Below are 26,721 nucleotides of genomic sequence, written 5' to 3' on the forward strand. Positions count from 1 at the left end.
TATAGATTAACCTAATTATAACACTATCGATTATTAAATTACTTGTTTTGATGAGCTAACTTTTTAACAGTTCTAAATTTGTTTTTAGAAGCACTGGCGTTTCATGTTAATAAAAAAAAAAAAAGAGAGGGACCCTTAAGTGGTCTTTGCACAAGGGCTCAAAAATTCTAGTAAAGCCATTAAATACAAGATGTGAATATAATTGATATTTATACCTCCGATTGTAGCTTTTAAATTTAATAGTTATTAAACGGGGACTTGTTCCTTTTCTAAAGAGTTAACATGACGCTAGTTTTAGAATAATCGACAACCAATGTTCTTGGGCTGTCACCATTTTATTATTTTAAATATTGCCAATTATTATTTTTAAATCAAACACGACGCAATTAAAAAATCTGCAATTAATGGCATATATATTTTAACTGGATAGCTGCAAAGCATGGAAATTTTAATTCGCCAATTTCCACAACTGTAAACTGCATCCCCGTTATTTAGGGGAAACAGCCTTCAAACTTCCCGCAAGTAGGTCTCTCACTTCTGTAAGACCCTCCTTGATGATCACTCTCTCATACGTTAACATCAGGAACATCTCTTGAGCCTAGGCAGCATATTACCGATATCAAAGACGACATAACCCATATCCAAATACAGTAATTTCGCAGCATCTTCGGGTGCAGTAAATGGCTATCACATCCCAAACGATTTACTCTTAAAATTTTACGTTTCTGGTTTTCTTCCAACTTTTTTTTTTTAACTAAGATGCTATTTCTTCACCGTGATTAACCTGTTTTTTTTCACATGGAAGATAAAAGCATATAAAAGATTTTTCCAGATCTCTCCGAGCTTTTATTTCGTGTTCAGGTTTAGCTCACTGAAATACCCATAACAACCGCTTGCGGTGTAATCTGTATTTCTGAAGTGCCATTACATCATGGGGTAACACATAATGATCACTTGCAACGGTTCTTTGTTCGCGGCTTGTTTCTCCATCAGCTAGCTACTGACACATGATTGACACTTAACGGAAAGTGGTCGTTACGACAGATCAACCCGATGGTATTTGTGATAAGAGTTACTAAGCAACACTGACACAAAGAGATAACCGTAAACCATTCTCTTCTGTACCGTGCAGGAGGTTATGGAAGTATGTAATATATATTTCCCTTCCCTTCCTCTCAGAGAATGTTCCCGATTTTCTGTGGACGTATTGCTATCCTGCATTACTGGTTTCTGTGCCTAAGATAGTATTTGATTACATCGTGAGTGGTTTACTTTAGCCAGACGAGGGAATCATAATGCAGTTCGTGAAATATACTTAAGAAGGAAGAAGTTTGGGTGGACCTACGGTCCTGAGGGATTATTTTTTGTTCTCTCCATAGACATGTCAGGACTTGAATACAATTGAACAGTTTTAAGACGTCGAATCCGTGTAATATGACTTTTATTTAGTAAAATGATTTTGGATTCAACGTATCGGGTGGAAAATGCTGAAGATATTTTCAAGAGAGCTAAAATATCATAGAATTATGAAAGGAATGGTTCTTTTATCAGTTACATCAAGAGGCAGAATCGTTTGAATCACACAAAGAGAATTGTCAGTGAATAGGGTAGTCCATTATTAAATGACATTAACAAAGATTTAATATGGCCAACTTAATAATGAGTAACTGTAAAGAAATTGGAAAATTCCTAATTAAGATTGAATTGGAATCGGTTGGACTTCCACAATCCCTAAATTAGAACTTTACAATATACAAATACAATAGTGGACAGAACAATAGAACCACATGGGTACCACACACTACGATATGCAATGCAGTTCACTTCCCAGCAGTCCCTGGGATGAGTAGACTGTGCCAGGAGAAGACCTCAGTGACTTCGACGTGGGTATAGAAGTTATGCTATTCCACACGATAAGCATTTGTGACCTCATAAACACGTCCGAGTTCTCTTGAAGGAGACATCAATATGGATCTTGTTGATCTCGTGTCATTCCGTACTAGTGTAATCCTCTCCACATTTTGTGACCCAACACCATACTGATTAACTTTTAGTTGTTTCCATTATTCTATCCACCATCTATATACATCAGTTGGTTTTTAGGATAATTTTATCCAAATTTAACTTTGCTGAAATAGCTTTCTCTCTATCTTCAATTTCTTTTGTAAATGTGTACATGAATCAATAAGATTAATATTAGGAGCATGTTTCCAGTTAATTTGAACATCTTATATTCAACAAGACAAAGAAGAAACGAGGTGACAGCTGATTAAGCAATATTTAAAAATTTCATAAAGAAATATATATAACTTTGATTTAATTGGATATTTAGTATTAGTAATAAACACCTGCTGTTTAATAAAACTGATAAAAAAATAATGAAAACAATGCTCTCTCATATCATTACAACGAATTACACGATTTGAAGAAATGCTAATCTCAAAAACCAGATGTTACCTAAATAATTAGGATTCGCACTTCGAGCGAGAATACAGCTTGTGGTACATAAAAGTTCGAACAGTTTAATATTGGTTACCGAAGTCCAAATAAAGCAAAATAAAAAAAAGATACAAAATATTTTACATCGGATACTAATATGACACAATATAATCCCTTCTTGCCAATAAATTAATTTCACATCTACCCAGTTTTTTGTCTGTACTTCCTCAAGGAGAAAAGGAATGTTTTGTCTTCCTCTTTTCTTTATTACATCAGAAGTGAATAATCAATAGGGTTGACTGTTGCGAAGCGCTGTGCTCCAGCAAGCTCCTCTCACAAGTAATCGATAAATCTTATTAGCGAGAACTCTACAAAGTAAAGTGATAAACTGTGCGGTAATTAAGGAAACGGCTTTCTGTAAGGAGTTTCTATTTCCCAGAAAAAAGAAATTATGTATTGCAGAATATCATTTTAAAGTAAATTATATTTTACATTAAAAATGGTGATAAATATTTATCACCTCAATTTTAAAATACTTAACACGAAAATATTAATTATAATCATATTATGCCCTAAGGAAAGTTATCTGTTATATAAATTCTTATATTTATGCTGCATATTTTAACCCATCTTCCGTATATCCCACGTTGGTATACTGTACAAGCTTCAGAAATTATTATTATTTATTTATTTAATAATCAGAGTTGAAAATGGCTAATCAATATTGGTATACAAAGGCACCGTTTAAGCCACAGCTGTGCAAGACTTGTTTGATATTGTCACAATCGGTTGTTAGGACCATGTGGTTCTTACCTAATTTCTCTTATCATATTCACTAGTTCCTGTATTGCTATTCTGTACATTAGATGCCAAAGAGTAAGCACGTCAGATGGCGAGGTGAATATATTCTTCGATTGTGTTCATCTCAAAAGGTACTTGACTGTCTAGCAGCATCATCCTGCAGAGAGATATCCAAAATGAAGACGCAGGCATAGTAAATCCTCGAAAAGTTGTTTTACGGTGCTTAGAATGAACACCAAGGCAACTAAGGCTATTGCATCTCAGCGTATCATCTCTATAAATTTTGTGATGTTTTATGATCAGATTTTCAAAGGGGATCACAACCGATCTGTTCGTTTCCCTATTATTTAGCTTCACACAAATAACCACAATATTAAGAAACAAATTGTATGCAGTTTGAAAGGGAATAGGTTCTAGTTCTGTTTTTATGTGGAGATTTCTTTTGTAAGCGAGCTTTTTCACAGCGTGGAGAAATGTGAGTCGCCCCCAGGAGTGAATGATTGCATGGTTTTCTCCCGGAAGCTGGTATTTTCATCCATAAAAACAAGCAGATCAATTACAAGCCAACTGCAGACATAATATCCAGATGGCCTTAACTGCCATCTGAAAAATGACAACCACAATGCTGTCTATTGTTTATTTATAGCTACATTAGCTGAAATCAATTAAAATACGCCCAAAGGTTTAAATATAACTGAACGGCATTTAGTTTCCGATGAGCATATTCGAATCTACAAGCAACAATCATTATCACTTGGAAGCCCTTCTCCTAAGCGTGACATAAACACGATGTCCCAAAAGCAAACAATCTACTGCGAAAGGCCTACGTCAGTAAATATCGTGTTTCCCTGGAGTTAGTCGTGTAAGACACCAGGGACCTCATAAATATCTTTTAAACTTTGTACTAACTTTGTATGCTTTGTTTATCCCTGACGAACGCTCTTTGTCAGGGATAAGCCTATTCTTATAAACCTTTGCGCCGGTATTCAAGAAGAGAAGAAAGAGATAACATTTTCTCTCAGAACGAAAAAGAAAAATCTCTCCAGAAAACAAACAAACACATTTTTTTAATGTTATTCTTGATTCGGAGTGTGTGTCAGAGACCAGAACGTAAGATACAAATCTCAAAGAAAATATATAGCGCAGAATTCTAGGATTAAAGTTCTTTTTCCGAATCGTAGATAATCCTGAACTAAAATGAGTTGCAGAAACGTCGACAATATTGTCCCAGTTTCTGTATTACAACGATATCAAATTCATCACTTTGAGATGTATTTTTTAGACGCAGTATCTACCTAAGTTATTTTACCGTGTAGCGATGTCAGCAGGTAAGGACAACAGTTCCTTCAGTAAAAAAAGAGAACATGATAAAGCAGAACTTGTTGGACTGCGAGGTAGCTTGAATTATACACTGACTGAGGAACAGCGTGAAAATTTAAGCTCAGATCCCCACGTAATGCTACTGACTGTATTTTGTGTTGACACATGGGAAAGGTAGTATATCTTTCAACAAAGGACCGTCGAACGAGGTAATGTTATAAATAATATAGCGGGGTCCCCATATATCTAACTTATGAAAAACAGCGCATCGACTCAAACTAGTAATTTGCTTCTATCGTCTTCAAGAGAACGCAATCTCCCATAAATAACAGAGAATAATAACACACGATGGTCACGCGATCTATATCTTTATACACTGTCGTTTTACGAAGGCACGTATATATTTATATATTTCTCTTTTTCTCTCAATGGCACATACTGTATCAGCACTTGTGTTATTATTACATCAATAATATGAGAGATTTATAATGCACAATTCGTCTTAGACAATAGGAGCAGTAAATCGTAGAAGATACATCTACTGCACAGCCTACTTTTCAAGCTAATTCTGGTATTCACTGGGTCCAGATTCTTCTCTTCCTAGTACACAATACAAACTGATTGTATATCGGGAAGATTAATTGAAGTATCAACACAACTCGCCATATGGAGTTCAATCTTAGCCTTTTAGAATCTAATTATTGAATGATCAAGGAAATTGAGAGATCTAAGATTTTTTCTCGGATTGAGTCTTAAGTCCAAAGAAATAACTTAAATACTTCTTCGTTAGGTTTCGAATGACTGAGCGCAGATGACGAATGTCCGGATAGGAGACTTGTTCAGTTTTCTACTAACACTGACGGCACCATTTTTGTGCATCATCAAACACACACTGCCCTTATCAATTTATTACAGAAACCATTATTAGTACTGTACATATAAATGGTTTATCTTGTGGTCAAATAAAATAGTCCTCAATGTGCTGGTCATATGATGCACTATGTAACGATTTGCTGGTCATATTGTTATTCTGGATGGACCTTGTCACTTGCAGGACATCGCTGAATATTCCTGTGGAACGAATTCAATATTTTGTTAGGGCAATGCATATGATTGTTTGCTTCACTCTTGATTGTAAGATAAACTATCATAAATAAAAATAAAAGACCAGGATACTTTTTATCGCTCTTCTGGGGTGGGTAGGGTAGAATAGATGGTCAAGAAAATCAAGTTTTTGTTGGGAATGTTTATTATAAACATAGCCCGTGCAGGGTTTGTTTGGCTTGTTGGGCAAAATCCAATTTTTTAAATCAGTATTAATTTGTGCCATACTCTCGTAACACGGAGAAAAATGTCAATATATTTGCAATCATTAGACCTAAGCAAAATTCCGCTGGGTACCTTGTTAGGTGAACATTATGCGACATATTGCTTGAAAAATAGAATATTCTCGTATTTCAGGACAATAAATGTTATGATTGATGACCAGTTTCACCTTGGCCTTTCGATGACATAACAAAGAGGGGGTGTTCATTGATTACGAGCAACGTAGTGCAGGAATAAAGCACAGGGATGGAATAATATTAACACTTCCAAACTCAAAAATCTGTTCGAATTATTAAATAGCTATCGATTTACTGAGTAGCTTTGTTGCCATGTGCTAAAGCAGGGTTTATTCCCTCTCCCTCCCTCTCTCTCTCTCACAATAGCACAATAACGACTGTGATACTTAAAACGCTCCCTCCGGTTTCTAATATACCGAAAAGGCAGTTAATTTCGCGTTAGGAAATCCATTAAACAAAAAATTAATGCAGTCCAGAAAAGCAGGAAATTACATTGCAATTTAAACTCATAATTCTAAGGTACAAAACAGAAATCTGTTGAAATCTAATTCCAATTTACCAACGAATCCTTTCCGACAGAGGATGCCTCTAGAAGCTGGTTTAGTTACTCCCGAAATCGTTACATTTGGTTCGAACATAAATCACCAGCGCGTGATGGGAAAGGGTCATATTTACCATCTCAAGCAGGAAATTGACAGAAATGAATAATGATGCTTCTCAGCCACCATGGTAAAATCATTAGCCATCGATTTATCGATTCAGCGTATGGACTAAGTTAAGTAGTTTTGTAAACTTCCTTTCCTATGTCGATCAGCGTACTTCCAGCATCCAAATCCCATACTTGAGTTCGCTTATTTAGCCTATTCTGCAGTTGAATTTGGTCTCTGATAATAAAACAGATTCGATTACGATATAAAGAAGTTAGGTCTAATATTTTACACTGCGAATGCCATCATAAAAAAGAAAGAAAACATGTTCTTGAATATATTCTTGTTTATTCTCCGGCACGACCAATAGGTCAGAAGTTTACATTAATTATTTTGAAAATGAATACAATCATTGATTGCATTTAGCATTCACGCGGTCTTAAACCACAGTCCACTCAACGAGTGTGTACGCTTGCACCACACCCTGGACACTGACCACACGGCTAAATCGCAGTAAATAAAATGGCTGCATTACTAAGGAGTGAGTAACAAATCTGCTGACAATGGCCGTAATGACATATTTACGGAACTACATAACAATAGTCGTTGCCCAACCAATTTATTACAAAAATCAGCATCCCTCCCGTTGTAGGCAAATGAAATAGGCATAGGAATGTTGGCACCTATAAAAAGGGCTGCAATGTCTAGGTGGAGTCAGAAGCTTACCATGGCGACAGCATTGACCTCAAGACTCAGGTTCAGTGGTTTTCGCGCACAGGGAGAATAGTTACGGGCTTAATGAAATTCCTCTCCTAAATTTCGGCGCAGTATTTTTGTTTGTTGTTATTTGGTTTTTAGGAGCATTAGCAACTAAGGCCATATTGCTCCTGGATATGCGGTGGTCATTCCCTGACCTTTCCGCATCCTCCGTATTTGGTGGTGACGGGCTCGAACCCCGGTCTAATCAAGAAGCGTGTGCTACGCACTGCTGCTCCTTCCCAACTGGCTACGGAGACGCCTTCGGCGCAGTAAGGTCTAGGATCCTCAACCATGGAACAAAAGAAGCAACAAGAAGATACTTCGCGTCTAGGATGTATGACAATCACAATTTGATTGTCTACAATGCTTTCCAATGACCACCAGATCCTGTTTCCATCAACACAGTACGGAATTATCTCAGGACAATTGTTCTAAAACAATGGTAAGTTTCTCATGTACAGGCAAAGCGGAAGAACACGTTTTCAGAGTATCGAAAACAGTGGCAGTGGTCAGCAAAGCATAGAAACATAGCAGGTGTAAAAGAAGCCGAAAGAAGCAATGGATTGCGAATGCATCCTGATACTCTCTGCTGTTTTGTTTGGATGCACGTAAAGGGTCATATTAAATGCTTTCTTTATTCTTCGCCATGACTGTATAAGTCAGAAGAATTCAGAACTAAACACTTTGCCAAAATGCAATTATTATGGTATTTACAAGCTATATGAGTTCGGAACACGGTTAGCTAAAACGCTTATACCAGCACCTATAAAATATTGGACCTATAAGTTATTTCACCTATAAAATATATTGGAAAACATACTTGCCGCTATGGCGGAAAGTATGTGCTCCAATATTTTTGGAGGGCAGAGTATTTTTTGTAGGCCCCGTATCCATTATCTGCTCAAATTTCTTTTTCCCACTTAGGTACGTAATGCATTCATATTTATGCTATCTCAGAGGGTGTCTAATCCGTAGCCTTCAGCTAAAACAGATTGGAGTCCCCTGTGATGTATACCACAGGTGTTAATAAAGAATCTTATTATTATTATACTGGCTTATGTTACATATTTATGGACAAATTCAATGGAAAAGTTTCAAGAAACTCAAGCAGTTGCTCTTAACATTTGAAAGGCTTTTGATCGTGTTTGACATAAAGGTCTTCTAAACAAGCTTCCGACTTACGGTTTACCAACTGTTTCTTGTAACTTGGTATCCAGGTTTCTCTCTGACCGCTCCCTACAGGTGATGCTAGACGGCTCTCGGTCTTCCAGCCTCCCCACCAATTCTGGTGTTTTCCAAGGTTCAGTTCTTTCTCCCACTCTTTTCCTGTTCTACATTGGTGACCTTTTTCCACTGACCGGAAATCCTATCTATAGTTTTGCTGATGATAGCATATTGCATTTCTCCTTCCAGTTTGAGAAACCTTGCCCTGCCCAATCAGCTTCAACTTCTCAAATATCCGCTACCGATTAATTAAATGCTGATCTCCAGGTAATTCTCCAGTGGGGCAAAGACACCTTAGCTGATTCCAATCCTTTTAAAACTCAGTCCTGTCTTATATCTAGTAAAAAGGATTCTTCTGCTCCCATGCTTATCTTCGACGACACCGTAATTTCCAGGCATGATCACATATCTCTATTGGGGATTACCTTGACTTCTAATCTCTCTTGGTATAAGTATCACAACTAGGACTTCTTCCTCTGTGTCATCTAAAAAACTGGGTTTTCTCTTTCGCTCTCGGCGTTGCTTTTCTTCCAAACAGCTGTTCACTCTGTGCAAATCTCAACTCCGCCGTATAAGGGAATATTGTTCCCACATCTGGCGCAATGTTCCCATAACCTTTCTCATGCTTCTAGAGTCCAATAAAAACAGGACAGTTAGGTTAATTAATGACCCATCCCTTACAAATTCTCTCCACTCTCTGTCTCATAGACGTTTTGTTTGAATTCCTTTTTTACAGGTTCTTCCTTGATCACTGTTCTTCTGAATTGGCTTCTTTAATCCCCCCCCCTTCTCTTCTAAACCAGCCACCATGTTTTTAATGTCAAACTTCAAACACACAAAACCAACTTTTCTTCTTCCGTTTACTCCCTTCATACGTATTTCCTGAAAATTACAATTTACAGAAATTGAAATCTAATGTCAACGAGTATCTTCTTTCATCTTTTCAACCTTCAACCCATGCAAGGTACTAAGTGCTCTAGGTTCTAATATCTCTCGTGTTTGGGGTTTTCATAAAAAAAAAAGGGAAAAGAAATGGGTTGCATTAAATTGGTTTTTGAGTCCATATTTATAAAAAGGCAATCTTTTCCCTGTCAATTTACTCTCGGTATCTTTTAATTTTAATACAAATAATAAGCCAGTATAACATCAATGTCTTTTCCACGTTATTTAATTTTCTCTCTTCTCATATCCCTTCTTAGCCACCTTTCAATCTTTCTTCCCATCTCTGAAGTGTTTAGTTAGCGAAGAATAGATCAAATTTGTCCTAGCAAGATACCTTACCTTTTCTTTTCTTCGCCGCGCGTCATCTGATCCTGTCTCGTCCTTGTCAACTATTTTTTCCCCTTGGAGCAGAGACACCGAGGCTGTGTCTTGTTGACTTTTCGATATACGTTATTATTTAATGCAATTTCCACAGTAACACTGACCGCTATACAATAAGAGACAGGTTTCCAAAAGGGCTTTATTTCCAAAGATAAATTTTATCTACCCCAAGAAAATGATCCTAACTAAATAAAGGAAATCTCGGTGGATAAGAAAAAAAAATTACTTCTATCGTCAAATTTATTATAACGTTGTTTTCAGGAATAAAATATCTTTCCACCTGACACCGATAAGAATTTGATACTGCAGACGAAGGAGAAAAAAAAGGAAAGAAAAAAAAGGGTGGTGGAGCTGACATTCCATTATTGAAAGCCTGAGAACAAGAGAGCCTGATAAAAGTGAACGGCGCAACAAGCTAAAAATCTCAGCTGTAGAAGAGTGGACATGACTGGGTTATTAAATGTCTTGTGCAAGGAATTCGTTCGCACAGCGAGTTACGTAAGTGATGCTTAGAGAGAATCATGTTTGACCTCTTTCCGCGCTGACTAAGTAAATTCCTCCACTCAATGGTGTGCGTGTGTATGTGTGTGCTGGCTGAAGTTTAAACAACCCTACTATCTCCTTTGGCAATCTGCACGTATTGGAATTTGTGAAATGTCATACTGGAACAGTTCAACTTCGGCCCATTTCACTGACTCCTACATGAGCATAAAATAGAACAATAAAAGCAGACTTCGTAGTAAATGACACGTTCCATCAAAAGTGTACGGTGAGTAGGCTGCTCTGTGTTGCTGGAGTAGGGTTACGATGATTTCACACTAAAGGTCGTAACACTCTTGCAAAATGGTGGCTTCAGATTCACCCGAAGATTATTTCTTTTCGGAAGAAAAGTTTAATTGAATACCGTGATGTCTTTCCTAATGATTTCGCAATACGATCATTTATTTTAATCTTAATTGCCATCTGCAATGCCCAAGTAACAGTGCATGTGATGATGGAATACAGAAAAAGGAAGGTACGAAAAAAAAAATAATTTTCGCCCTTTTTTACTTCTGAAATATTTTGTAATCTCTAAAGATCTTTTAGTGATCTTTAAGAGAATAGAACTAACCTATGAAACAGTGGGAAACCTTCTCCACGCTTCATGGTTAGAAACAGTAGTCAGCTATGTGAACATTAGCAAAGTTCAGAGACTTATTCTGGACAATCGCCGTATTTTTGTAAATAGAAATCCACAAGAAGGGAGCGAGCACAAGATGGCTTCCAAGGATGCTGGCATTCCCTATCTTGTTTTATTTATACCTTCCTACACCTCACTCTATTTCTATTACCTTGTAACTAACTATTCGAGTCGGGTTTTTTCACAAGAATTCTTTATCAAAATATTGGACATATTACCTGATGATGAAGGTGAAAGAAATTTTGAGGAAAAGGAACGAAAAGGTCAAGAATGAGAACATTCTTATTTATCTCTAAAGAATTCAATGCTGTACTGATCCCAGCACTCCCACGTCGACGGGAAAAGTTCGTGTCTGTATCGGGAGAGTTCGTCGAGAAGGCTGCTTGATATAAAACAGAAAAGATGATTTACTGGCATGCTGTGGTCATATCTGAACTCTCCTTCGTATTTCCGAAATGTATGTACTTTGTATATATCGTAATAAGTCAACTTAATAAATATAGTATTCTTGTTACTGGGAATGACGTCATCCTTAGGAGTTTAGTGGACGAAAAGGATAGAGTTTTATTATTGTTTGTCGGTAAGCCGAAAATATGCTTTCTCTGCCAAAAAGTTCTCAACAGAATCCGCGAGTAGCATTACGGAGGTAAGTCGGATGATACACAACGCACGTTGCTTGCTGGACGTTGAGCTGGTATGTAAACCACCTTGTTATGATAGACGAGGAAGATGTGTTTGGTCACGTAAATCGTGCAGAATAAAATATTTGAAGACACGGCAGCTGCCAAGTGATGACGTCCAGGATTGTGGGTACTACAAGCTCTGTTTCGTTTTGTATTCGCAAACAAGAAAACAAATCGGGGTTCGTAGAAAATATTCTGCAATAAAAGTATTCCAGCCAAAGTTCACGCTTAGAAATAAGGAAGAAATTTAAAATTTCTCCCTTATTTCTAAGGAAGGCTGTTGGGTTGGCTGTTTATATATACAAATGGAGCAAGTTATTATTATGGATTTGAATTGATTAGATTATTTTTAAATAAACTATAATATCAGTTCCAATCTCTCTAATGAAGGAAATAAACATTAAATATCACATAATGAAGAAAATTTATTCACTTTCATAAATTTTACCGACATTTTACTTCTGCCCTGAGTGAATGAAATGATACACGCAGTCAGTAAAAATGTATTGTTTTCTGCTAATTTTATAAAACGAACAACAATAACATCCGACAGCAAAAACCGAACAATACAATGACTTATTCGACAGAAAAAAACGAACAATGCAATGACTTATTCGACAACAAAAAAACGAACAACAATACAATGACTTATTCGACAACAAAAAAACGAACAACAATACAATGACTTATTGGACAACAAAAAAACGAACAACAATACAATGACTTATTCGATAACAAAAAACGAACAATACAATGACTTATTCGCCAACAAAAAAACGAACACTACAATGACTTATTCGACAACAAAAAACAAACAATACAATGACTGATTCGACAACGAAAACGAACAACAATACAATGACTTATTCTATATTGACAAGTCAACAATGAAAATTTCAATTTTTTGCATTATACTTGAACAATGACTTATTCGACAACAAAATAACGAACAACAATGACTTATTCGACATTTACAACTTAACGAAAATTTCAATTTTTTGCATTTGCACAATGATGTCGCTATTGTTGTAGAACCAAAAGCTTTCAGTCTTTTCATTAGTGAACTCAGTAATTCAATAATATACCGAGAATTATAAAGGATTAGTGTCTATTTGGTGAGTGGATGCCATCTGCTAACAAAACGTGCGTATAATGGAAATGCCATTATAGAAAATTACTTTCGTTTCGAGCAAATAGAAGGTGTGTTTAAGTTGACAGAAATATTAAAGCATACATTATAAAGTTATTTGTAAGTGTTATTCACATTATTTTAATCGCTTCACATTTCACTTTTGAGCAGTTAGCGAAACTTAAACGAAAATTCGCTTGATCGCATCCTTAGGTAAGTAATACAACCGCATTAAATCATAATTCATTGGGACAGCCACGCAAACAGAATTTAGTGAAACCCGAGGATACTAAGCTATACAAGGAGATGAGAAAATATGTCATGTGGCCGTGACAGATGTAATTACAACGAAATGAAGCATCGTAGAAACAGTACTGAATTATAATGGCATAACGACTATATTTAACAAAACAAACGTTCTCTTAGATCCGAATTTAAGCTTGCCCTATTAAATTCACTGCCGAATTTATTTGGTTCAGTTAGTCGGGACCTCGAAATCATTCTTAGAATTACCAATGGGATGGTTCAGTTCATTTAATCCAAGAGGGCGTGAAGCAGTCACAGGAACTTGTATTTTAATTTTAATTTATGGTTAGTGATTTCTTACCAAGGGGAGGACTGTGTCTTAATATTCGTACAAATAGACCGAATAGTTTTGTTACAACAATCACAATAGTGTCATATTTCGCTTGCTATAATCTCTAACACTGCCTTATACACAATTTTTCAAATCTCGGATATTTTAATTTGCAAAATATCCTACCAACTGTGCCACCCACGAGGGCTGCAGTTTTTTGTCTGAAGCCCAAAGATTGTAGACCTCAATCCTGACAGATCCTGGACAATACTCGCTATTTACATTGTTCTGAGGGGAACTTTACCGATCTACATATTTATCGATTGATCAGAAGACTGTCTGAAGGAAGTGATAAGGAAATTCGGCTTAAAGTTTAATAGTTTCTAACTAGCAGATTTCACACAAATAACCATACGTTACTACCAATGTATTTGGGTAAACTAATTAAATCTAAAGAAACCAAAGATATGTAATTACTTCCCCGCAAGGAAATTCCCTTAATCTTTCTTCCTGTCTATGGACTATGGTAATTAAATTATGTCCAGCACCCACCGATATTCATGCACACAGGTTTCTGCTGGATGATCTAATCGCATTATATTCCCATTTGGTTAAGAAGATGAAATATCTTTGTGTCCTTCTGGTTCTCTGAGAGCAGACTGTTCATCAAATCCTACATCGTTCGTTATGTAATTAAATTATCCGATTATCTCTCTCTCTCTCTCTCTCTCTCTCTCTCTCTCTCTCTCTCTCTCAGTTTACAGTTAGAGCAGTGAATTAGATTGAGCAGTACACTAAAACTAATAACGAATTATGGTGAATTCGTTATTAGTCTTAATAACCACAGAATATAAAACCGATCTGTTGACGGTGTTTCAATGGTCTTGTTTAGAATTCTAAATTCTAAACGCGTAGAAAGATGCTGCTTTCATTCTATCCTGAATATTGGATAAGCATTCATTCAAGACCACTTGTCTTCGAAATCCGTTCAGTGTCCTTCAGAAGCCAAGAAGGCATGAAAATCTCAGAGGGAGATATCTGATAGATAAGAACGGGCTATGATCCATAACATTATATGATTGATCTCGATACGTGTGGACCAGCGGTTATGTTGATTGGTTAGCGCTCTAAATTTTTGTATTTGAGGCATCATTGTATTGTCTGTAAATTGTATGTTCTATGGTCGATTTTCCCGACATTTTGGGATGAAAAACAATGTGACCCTCGCCTCAGTATGACTGACTAAATCACCTTGTGAAAAAAAAAAAAAAAGTCCATAAAATTTCTTCACTTTATTGGCAGGTCCGAACCGAGGCTTTTTCGACCAGGTCCCAAAGTCCAATGATTATAACCATTCAGTTACCCACAAAGGCAGAAATATATGGAGTTTATAAATTATTAAAATTAATAAACTTTCTATTCTTCGCTCTTACAAAACGAAGCAAACAGGGAGAATGAAGAATTGGGGAAAAGAAAAAAAAAATATTTTATGAACTCTTTCTTACCGAAATATTTCGTTTTCAAAAACGTGAAGCGTTTGATGTGATGGGATTAAACAGCACGCTAACATTTTAAATATTTATCGACGAACAAGTGGCTCAGTTCCAATAAAAAACCGTCTTCTTTTCTACATCACTAAAAGTTGGGTTTTAATCCTAAAAGAATTAAATAGCAAGTATTTGCTATCTTATTACGCCAAGTTTACAAGAAAGGATTTTGGCAAGAGACGAGCAAAACCGGTAAGGTATTAAAGTCGTGCACAATGACTTCTTGTAGGCAAACAGATTAAAGTTTCTTGCGCAGAAAAGATCCCATTACTATCTTCTAAAAACACACCATAAAGCCGATCATTCTTATAAACTTCTGGATGTAATTCTCTGGTGAGATTTCAAGTCAGGATTGAACCGTTGGAATTTTTTAAAGCTGTGGTTTAATTACAAGAGGATTTATAGGCACGAAGTAGGGAGTTTTTCAATTTTCTTGGCTGTAAACTAAAAAAATGTCAAACAAAATAGTCCATTCATTAGGCAGCGTAGAGATTTGCTTTTTAAATCGGCTTCCTAATCCTGGTAATGAAAGAGTAGTCAAAGACTTTTCAAGTATTTATGCGATGCTTTATGTGTTTCTGTACATCGAACCAACGGTACCTCTGAGAAAGTATTTCAAATGATATTTAAATATTTACAATAGCTTCTAGAGAATTTATAGGGTTACAGTCATGCACACAGTTTTAGCCATAACTATATAAAGAAAAGTTCTTAAGAAAGTCCTTTGCTTTAACACTGCCTGCAAAACAAAACTGTTTAAATGTAATCTCTTTGAACACTCTGGGAGGCTTTAAGGTTATCCCACTGGAATACACCCATCCTCCAGGAGTATTTTAAGATGGAAGAGCTTTAAGAACTGAAAATATAAGACGTGTTAAAGACACCTTAACCCCTTGTTGAGTAATTTGGATACGATTGTTAAAAATGTGTTGAAATTCCGTGCTTTAAATCATAGACGGGGGTCATATGTTTTTGCAAGTAAAATCAAAATTAAGAGTTACGAAAGCCCGGGGGAAAAAATAGGAAATTAATCCACTTCGCTACCAACAGATGCTCAATACTGAATTCACAAGCCTATCTGGAAATTTTTTGTTCCTTACCATAAGAGATCTGGTATGGCAGGCAAAAACCGGAGAGCCCAAAGAAAAAAGTTGCAGAGCATGTGAGGAATATTAAATTGAGAAGAAATGAAAATTTTTATGCGGACACATCCTCATTATCAGTAGGTCTTTTATAAAAAACTGAAACTCAGATATTTAGTTGAGCAAACAGTTGTAGGGGTCAATGTACAATCCGCTGGGGAACATAATGCAGATGTTTTAGGAGAAACATTTTGACTCATCGAAGGTCAACAGGTATTTAATTTAAATTATGGCATAAATGGCAAAACCACTGTTTTTCTTCTGCTTTCTGGGACTCAACATTTGTGGAGGTGGCGAACTGTTGTTTTCGTGCCAAATGATGCCCTTAGTTGGATTCCATGCTACTAACTAAGTTTCCATTCATTCTTAACTTCCGTTGTTAGCATGGTGTCTGAGAGCGCCACTTAATGTATATTGGGTTTTGTTTTGTTTTTAACTTGTAAATGAAAGTAAATCCTCCGGTATACTTTTCTGATCAATATTTTCTAATTGGTTATACTGTATTTTCTGTTTTCTTTTCAATATACTGTGAAATACTGTGAATTACGAGACAATATATATTATTTATTTAATGTTTTTTTTTTTTTTTTTTTTTTTTTTGGCGTTCAACAGACAAGTGAGCACAACTGATTGAGTATTCCACCTCGTGAAGGGTATTGCTACCAAGTGCACAGGGTGGTTGTTATGTCTGGTGTTACTGTTGGTCGAGGAACTCTCTGACTATCCTACAGGTGTTCAAGACTGCGACTTTCTGAAGTTCCTTGTAGGTGTTCTCTGGGAGATCAATTGCTGATAGGCTATTATGTAGAGTCTTTGGCACCATACCGGTGGTTGACACGATGATCGGGTCATATGTCAATTAGATAGATAGCCTTTTTCTTCTTGGTTCGGTCAGTTGTGCGGAATTGTCTTAATCGTTATTATGGCGCGGTCCCAATATAGCCTGTGGGTTGGGGTCGCTTTCTTAGATCAACTGGTATTTCCCCTCTAGCTTCTGATGTATTATCCTGACTATCTGGTCATGTCTATGAGTGTACTCAGTCTGAGTGATCATCTTGCTTCCTGCGGTGATGTCTTGGATCGTTTCTGAGGCCAAGTGGCATCGTCGACATGCGTCATATGACACTCCGGGCTCCTCCGCGATGTATTTTCTATAGTTTCTGGTGTTGATTACCTGGTCTTGGATGGCGAGCATGAATCCTTCAGTCTCGGGAAAGAGCATCTCGCTCATGAGCCTGCATTGGAAGCAATTTTATCTATGTGATCTTGATGGAGTATCCTCTTTGCCCATCTTTCTAGCTTCGTTTGTGCCATCTGGATGGGAGGGGACTCCTCGCTTAGGTTGAGTGGGGGTATACCGTTAGTCTATCTTCCTTATGGCCTGTTGGAGTGATGATGTATGTTTCTGGAAATAATCCTTCAGGTTAGCTATCGCTGTTTGCTGTTGCTCGATGAGATCTATCAGGCCCCTTCCTCCCTCTTTCCGAGCTATTATTAGTTTCTCCAAGGCTGACTTCGGGCGGTTATTATTATTATTGGTTTCTCTCGTTTATTTTCTTATTTTATTTTTTAACTAGGTTTAGCAAATCAAAATTAAAACGTCGCCATTTTCAATTCAGTAGAAAAGGTAAAAAAATATTTTTGATAATTAAAACAAAAAAGAGAATTGCATAGACGTCACGAATGTCCGCGTTATAAATGAGAGAGCGAGTGACGAAATAATTTCAAGTGCTTAAGAAAATACAAAAGCAGTTAGACATAAGTTAGTAACAGAAAATTGAAACATTCTCCATTAAAACATCTATTGAAATAAAGAAAACATTGGAGAACGTCAACATTTTTCGATATTTTTTCATCGTCAATTTCGGAAAAATCTGATTGAGACATGCTGATGCATACTTCGCGTTCTCTGATTATCTTTCCACCCCGCACGTTTCTCCAGATTTCACAATCACCTAATGACAAATTAGACTTTCATAGACCGAACATTATGTTAAGTTTGCTGCCCTACTTGTTGATATTGGCTTTTAATACAGACGCGCAGTTAACACAGTGCAGGATAAGTTCTATGATTAAGCGACATTCATACCATTAGATACGGTTCACATGGCTGTTGGTAGTTGATAAAGAATGCAAATTTCAGAGCTGAACAGGAAGTCATTAGCAAATGAAATGCTGCGCATGTGGATGCCTGAATCACGGTGTAGAAATCATCAATAATGCATTATTGTACATAATCAACGGCACAGCTGTCTGATCGTACATACCTGCACAAGTGAAAGCAGACCATTCATGCATGTATTTGCCCATTCGCTTATGCATGCGTATCTACCTACAGAAATTTTCATTATCCGTAATTATAAATTCTGATGAACAATAGTGAACTTCATATTTTAAGGAAATTAAAAAAAAAAGTCAAAAGCACTGTAAATAAATAGTTAGTACAGGAGCTCTTAGTTCATTTGACAATAGACACTTTTCTTCTAAAATATACCAACGAAAATTGTAGCTATTTTAAGTATCGCATTACCATCTATCGTAGATGGCCAATAAATCAAAAGAAAAATTATATACTTTCATTCTATAACTTTGGTCAAATTAAAATAAATCATAATCGAAATGTGGAAAGTTTTTGGCTTCTTTTTATTATGGCAATATCTGAATATCGGATTCCGCAAAGCCACCAATCACTACTGTGCATAGAGTAGTGATTTTGGCACTTGCCAGTGTTCGGGAACTTCTGAAATATGGAAATTCTGGAAGATTTTACAAGAGTTTTTGGAAACTAAAGATGTAACTTCTGGAAGATTTTGCCAATCTTTAAAAACTTCTGGAAGATTTTGCCAGTGTTTGGAAACTTCTGGAAGATTTTGCCAGTGTTTGGAAACTTCTGGAAGATGGGATTATAGCTAATCGACTTAAGGTGGAGGGGAAACATTAAACCTTCGTTCAGCTAACTGCTACATCCTGAAAAGCTAATAAAAATTTCTTCCATCGAGGGCGAAACTTTATGATACGAATCCAGATCCATGGACCCTTGACAACAACATTAGTATGGCGGCAGGAATGAAGAAAAAAGTTATTGAGTAAGCATTAATATAAAACCTGTTTTGTAATTAAATTTTTATTAATCTGAAAAGTTATCGCTCAAAGAAACCATGCAGTGGCTTGATAATTAATTTTCAAACAATTCTCCCATTTGTCCTATACACAATAATAACAAAACATTTTGGGTGAATGACATAACTCGGGAGTTTATTATAAAGTGAGGAAAGGAAACACTTACATGTGACAAATATAGGTATATAGATTAGAAGACAAATACTAAAATTTCTAATGCATTGCAAATACTGAACTATGATCGTGATGACATTACTGGATTCTATTATGTAAACTGTCATCAGGGTATGGTTCTGCTTGCACGCAAGTTATTTCCTCATTTAGTAAATATCTCCTCACTGGAATTAGTCTGTAATGAGAGTACTTAGAGCTAGGATACGCATTCTTTTAAGATAAGCATTCCTCTTTTAGTATTAAAATGCAGTAATATGAGAACTCTAGTTTGGACTGATTAATAACTGCTTTACAATTGTTGCGAGCTTTGGTGTAGGCAGAAAATGAAACTGGAGAATTAGAAACAAGCCAATTACGATATGCAACATTCTTCTCTTAGCACGTTTCTTGGAAAACCAAGGTTTAGATAAGGGACGAGATTTTAAAGAGGTATGTGGGATAAAGGATTCCATTCCTGCAAGAATAATTTCACTGACACGATCTGAGCACACGTTGACATCATAAGTTTTGAAACAGTAATCCGACCAAAGAAAAGAAGTCTCGCAGGTCATCCCTTTTTTGCATTCTTGTAATCAAAGTATTTTTTTGTAGTTTACTGGCGGTTTCCAGGGTGTCCCCTATGTCCGCCGTTCGTTAAGCTTAATTGTGTGCCAGCAGAATCGTTTTTTTAGTTCATCTAATTAAAATTTAAGTTTAAAGTTAAGTTTAAAGTTGAAGTTTAGATCAAATCGTTTGATGTGTTTTAGTTAATTTAAGTTAATGTTTAGTGTTTAGTTTTAGGTTAGGGTTAAGTTAAGTTTGAGTAAAGTTTAAGTTCTGTTGTGTGTTTAAGTTGAGTGTTAGTTAATTTAGTGGGCAAGTTTGGGTTTGAGTTAAGTAATTATGAAGCTGGTTTTGACATTAGTGTAGGTTCGGTTTAGGTTTAAATTTAAGTTATAGATGAGTTTAAGTTTAGGTTGTAGTTTAGGTTTAAGTTTAAGCTTAGATTTGAGTTACTGTTTAATTAAAGTTATAAGTTTAATTTATGGTTGATGTTTCCTAATTTAATTTAGTTTTAAGTTAAGCTGAAGTTAAGTCGGGTTTGAGGTAGAGTTAGGTTTAATTTAATTTTAGTTTAAGTTTAGGTTGAATGTAAGATTTAAGATTTGAGTGTGATTTATAATTATAGTAAGTATTTAGTGAGTGATAAGTACGCGAGCCTTTACGGAATTTAAGTTATCTATCGCGGTTACTATTTATAATTGTCATTAGTGTGTGTAATGTGTTGTGTATGTTGTTTGTGGCTGGCATCTGGCATTTAGCAGCAGGGGGCCGCGGAGAACTAGTCCCGACCCCCCGCTCCCGTACCGCGCCACGAGGAGGCAGCCAGATTCTCTTTTTTTTTTTTTTTTTTTTTTTCCTCCTTTCTCCCTTCCTTTAACATGGTTATAAGCTTAGTATTACGTGGTAAGCCATCCCACACTTGCAGGGCCCAATCCTGACCTAGTGTGAGGGATATCTAGGTATGTCACTTAGTCATTACGTGTTTATGGACCGTCCAAATGTAGTAGATCCCACACTTGCAGGGCCCAATCCTGACCTAGTGAGGAAGATACTAGTGTTGACACATGATTTGGACTGTTCAATTGTGATGGATCCACTCTCGCAGGGCTCAATCCTGACCTAGTGCGGTGCCTCATGGTGAGTGAAAGTCTGTATTTACATGGTTTAATATCCATTTTGGCAAAGGCCCTGGCATTTTCGAGCCCATGCTGGTCTGGTGAGTTGATGGTAGTTTAGGGCACATATTGAAGACACATATTGATGACACTTAAGCGTGAGTATTGCCCAGAGTGGCATGTCCATTTGTGGTGGACCACCACGTGGTTCCAGTTTAATGACGCACATCACAGTGTGGATTGAGTCCCAGTTCGTCCAGTCCAACCAGTCAGTTCTGATTGTTCCCTTGTATCGCCTGTCTTCTTTTGAAAACGCGCTCCGCGAAAGTCGATACCTGTTTATAGTGTTCCTCAGTAGCAACCAACCGTGGAAAGTGACTTGTATCAAAGACGTTGGTTTCGAGTTGAAGGGGAAGCCTGTAATCCGTGTAGTAGGGACACTCCAGGATGATATGTTGGACCGTTTCCAGGCCCCCACACTTACAGCACGGGGTAGCTGATAATCCCAGTGCGTTTAGCCTCGAGTTCAGGCTGCCATGACCACTAAGGAGGAATGTTAGGTAGAGTCCCGGATTAAACCACGATCTTATTTGTTTGGTTATTTCCGCCGCTTGAGGTAGGAATAGATGTGTTGTCCGCCCCTTGCTGTCATTGGTCCAGCTCTCTTGCCAGTCTATGACGTATAGTTCCCGTAGTCTCTCGTTGTCTTTTTTAATTGTGAGGTTTCTATCTATTTGGTATCTTTCAAAAATAGATATGATGTTCCTACTTCGGCAATATTGGAGATAGGTATTTATGACCTCAAATTTAATTGGGAGCTTTCCGCTAATTATCTGTAGTGCTGATGTTGATATGAGAACTGCTATAATAAGCGAAGTACCTTTTTGAATTTAAACAGTTATATTGCTAATTATAATTAAAAATTCAGAACCTATTAATTCAAACCGCCAATAATAGTTTTGTTAATATTTCTTATCAAAGATATCAGTAAGATTAAAATTATAAATAATTAAAATCGGTGAGCTGTTGACATTTTAAAATTTCCTTGATATTTAAATTAAATTAAATTAATTTACAGACAAAGGAATCTTTCCTAAAGGGGATTCCTTTGTCTTTAAATCTCGCATTCTATTTAAAGTTTATTTCTTTTACATTTACAGAATACATAGTGAAGAAACAAAGTAAGATAATTAATTGATTTGGTGATAAATATCCTTGAAAAGTCAGCTGCATTCAAAGATTTGAAAATTACCTCATCAAATTCTAATTAGTATCATAAAGCCAATTCCTTTATGATACTAACAAGACCAGGTTTGATGACGTATAATACATTGGTAATATGATTAATATTTTTAAATTCTAGGAGTTCTGTTGTTAATTTCTCAATTATAATCAGGTTATCTGACCACAACACACCCCTGTGATATTTCCCACGACAAAGATATAAATTTTAAAGCACTATTAAATATGACTTTTTTTTTCTCCTTCTCTGAACAACACTGCATCTCCTTAGGAACAAAACAAGGAAATGATATCATATTCCAGTCAGCTGTTTTTCTAATACAACGATACAGTGCACATTATAAGCTGTCTTAAGCAAATTTGAACATGCAAATAACTTTTAAAATGGATTTAACTTTATGTTGTTGTGATGCTCTTACTTTTTTGCTTTAAACTACTATGAAGTTTGGATACAAATTACACCAGATTTATATTCCTGCGCATGAGCATGTGTTCTTAACGACCAAAAACTACATAATGCATCATACTTTAATAGTCGTTGAAGGATTCTGCTCAGAACAAAACAAAGTATGAGTTTTTCTAAGGAAATACATTACGTAGGAGAGTAGGGTCATTACGTAGGCATAATGATTGGCAATTTCGTTGCGAATACATTCCAGAGTCGTTACAGGTATATATACTGTTAGAAACAAAGGTGACAGCGTGTTTAAATTGTCGGTAATGCTTTACTAATCTGAATTAAACACTAGATCGACAATGGGAAAAGAAAATTGTGTTCTTGGGCAGGCAAAGGCACAGGGCCTAAGTATTATATGCCAAATCAGGAGACATGAGCTCCTTGCAACTGCGTATAATTATTTCTAATTATTTCGTAATTGTCTATTTATAAACATAATCGTCATAAACATTATTCCCAAGTTATTACAAATATTGATAAGAAATTTCAAAATGCATTGTAGTAAACATTGTACACATTTCTTCATCATGAAATACAAAATGCGACCAAAAATAAACGAAATGGGAGCAGCCATGTTTGATGTGTGCTGCCATCTACACAACAATGACAAATTATCGAATAAATGAACATCGTAAATAGAAAAAAAAATCTTCAGCAGCTTATATTGTATTTACTGAATTAGTTATAATATTGCGATACATTTTTCAAGGTTCTTACCATTTATTAGGCTATTCCCTCCATTTAACGAATATTTTTAAGCTTATGAAATATTACGTAAAGAACCTTTACATAAAGAAGTATTCTGCACCTGCTTTCTAAAAGTGTTTCAGTGGATTCCATTTCCTGGCTAGTGGGTGTTATCGTGATTGAAATGCTTACTCACGCGCACTGATGTGACACATTTTGGCCTCAGGCTGTTGCCTGGCTTCAACAGTATGACTGCAAAGTCGAAAGAAATCTACTCACGAAGACGGATATAAGAAGTTTACAAAATGACATACAAACGACTTCTTTTTTGCATGCATCAACAGAAAATGTAAGCGTGTGGGAAAACATTCCGAAAAAAGTAGGCAGTCAGAAAATGTTCATAAAAGATGGTCTTGTGTACGGAGATTTGTGATCATCTACGGAATTGGGTGAGGGTAATCATGACATTCGATAACAACAAACATGGGTTCGCATGTATCATAAAATGGACTGTTATTGAAGGGCGAGAATCTCTCTCTTTTATGCTATTTCAAAATATAGTGAAAGAAGATTCAACTTCAGCGTTGCAGGCTTTAGTTTTCCATCTTATAGTTGAACAGTTTGCAATTGTTCCTACATATAATGCATACGCAATTAGTTCCCAAAGTTTAAAGTTGTTTTTTCATCTGGTAAAGGTACTGACCAACTTTTTTCAGCCATTATAAAAAAACCTAGAAATCAACTTAAAGGTTTACCTGGGCTTCTGAAGAAACTAAAACAATTCAACTTTATAAATCTCTTCTTTTGTGAGGAACCATGCATTACCATTATTGAAGTAATCTCTTTGATGTCGAGTTTATTTTAATAATTTCTTCAGTCTCCTTAAACGGCTCTTAAAATGATCTCTTTCAAAAAGCTCTAAAAAGACTTCTTCAAACCAGATGGCATTGCTATCAATCGATGTGTATTTTCAATGCCCTCAGGTCCGTATATGATAATCTTGGAAAGAACATATTGCAACTTAGTTCTTTTGAGATACAATAGATTTGCTGATTTCGAGATTATCCAATTAGTCCAAAGAAAGCTGCCGTTTCGTACATATTTCCATGTAAGGCACAGAATAAAACATTAAATTACTGTTGTTTTCCAATGTGATATTAATACTGGGATACGTTGTAGTTTGTAAGGCCGACTGATAATTCTGTATTGGAGTGCCGCATAAATTTTCCGGTAGTCAATATGACTCCTTGTTTCTTTAATGACAAAAATCTTCTTACCACCTGTAGATCTCTAGGATGACTGAAGCGAAAATTGAGCGATCTGATTTCTTAATAATTACTTCACTTTAAAAAAAAAACAAGAAAAAAAACTTGCTGTTTGGTGAAGGCAGTTAAGGGCAGATGGACTCTTTAAACCTCACTCTCTCTGCATATCTATGCATAAAACGAAATGATTTTTTATTTTGTCAGTCTGTACCTGCACTGCCGTATTGAGGTAAACAAAAACCAATCATAGTCATTCTCAATTTTTTTTTTATTCTCTTTCTTTATACGTTGAAATCTTTCGGAAAAATAACACGCGAAGAATAAAGAAGAAAAACAAAGCAAGTGAGGTTGACCGAGAGGGAAACTTGAGTAAACACAAAAGTAATTTATAAGAAATAAGAGAATGGAAGAGATTGCAATCATTTCCACGAAAAACTGTTATTAAAAGGGCATGATTTTTGTTCATTCACAGTTTCCAGTTGCATTTGCATTAGCAACTGCACTTGGCTCACCACGTTTCTCGGATTTAATTTCTTCTCCGCGGAAGTCCACTTGAGCTACAATTCAAATCTGACTTTATTATAATGCTAGCTTTCTTCGGAAAAGGAGGAGGCGGGTTGAATGGAGGGGAAAAGCCCGAGTTGGATGAAAACAGAAAAGCAAAAAGTTCTAAAATAGCACTAATAGCACCAATGCGGTTACATGTGATTAAAAAACAAGAATGTTTTTTTTTAAAGTATTCTGCTTGGAAATGTTGTTATTAAACTTTTTTGTAAAGCCCAATAGTTCTTGTGATTTTGTTTTTTATTCCTATTTCTCTATTAATAAATATATATCTTTTTAATTTGTCCCGTGACAACAGCGCACTAAAACCCGATTTGTATTCCAGTTCAGGAGTCTAAAAGATCAAAAACACAGCTTGCTGAAAAATAACTTCTAATGTCGAGTCCAAACAGTGTAAACTGTCTGAAATAATTTTAATAAGAGAAAGAAGCCTTCTACAACAGACAAACAACTGTTTATCCAGACTAGTGAATTTGATTTAATTTTCTTCATAAGAATAATAAAGATACTACGAGGGCTGTTCAAAAAGTAGTGGCAACTCTGCAGTGTACACGCACTAGTAACGAATTACGTGGCTTAGATTACGTAGAAAGAGGAGAGGGCAGTTACTCAACAATTTTTTGAATGTATTTGAAATGGAAAATCAAGTTGTATCGCTGGATGGAGAAATGCAAATGTGTGCCTGCAGATGCTCTGAGCTATTTTGATTCAGGATATTGCTAAAAAAGCAAAGGCTGTGTTACACGGCATTATTAAGGACCTCAAAAGAACGATTCCACATGCGAAAGACTGTATATGACTGAGTTTCCGATTTCCGAAGTAGAAAGGTAAGGAATCAAATACACCTTGAACACCTTGCCAAAGAGAAGAATAAAAGCTGACATTTTCAATACTAACAGAGTTTAAGATAGTTTCAATACGAAACTAACAATCGCAGTGAAATTTGAGCTTGAACTTATTAGTCAGTGCTAAAACCAAAGTTCAATGAATGGCACAAAACAAATGCTCCACGTCCAAAAAACATTGAAGCGAAAATAGAATGTGAAAGTGATTCTGATCACTGCGATCTGACAACGCATAATTTGTTTTACTATCAACACTCTAAATTCCTTCATGGGTACGATGAAGAAGTCATTCAACGTTAAGGCTTTCGGAGAACACAAAAAGGTACTGCGAGCAGCAGATCTATTTCGCCCCTCTTCAACAAACCGAAGCTGCTGATTGTATCAGACCACCTTCATGCTTGAATTCTAGTTGGATGTGTACCACTATTTTTAAGCATCCCGGTATTAATCCTAAAGAGAAATGGAAAGTCTCATAACTACGAATAAAAAGTTAATTTACAGTTAAGCTAAATGAAATGATTTGAAATATTCGGTCATAAATTTTAGTTTTTAAATTTGGAATCAACTTTTCTTATTTACTTTCTTAATCGCCTAC

Source organism: Mastigoproctus giganteus, chromosome 3 (genome assembly GCF_048544385.1).
Source record: "Mastigoproctus giganteus isolate SK-2022 chromosome 3, ASM4854438v1, whole genome shotgun sequence".
In the NCBI taxonomy this organism is placed as follows: Eukaryota; Metazoa; Arthropoda; class Arachnida; order Uropygi; family Thelyphonidae; genus Mastigoproctus; species Mastigoproctus giganteus.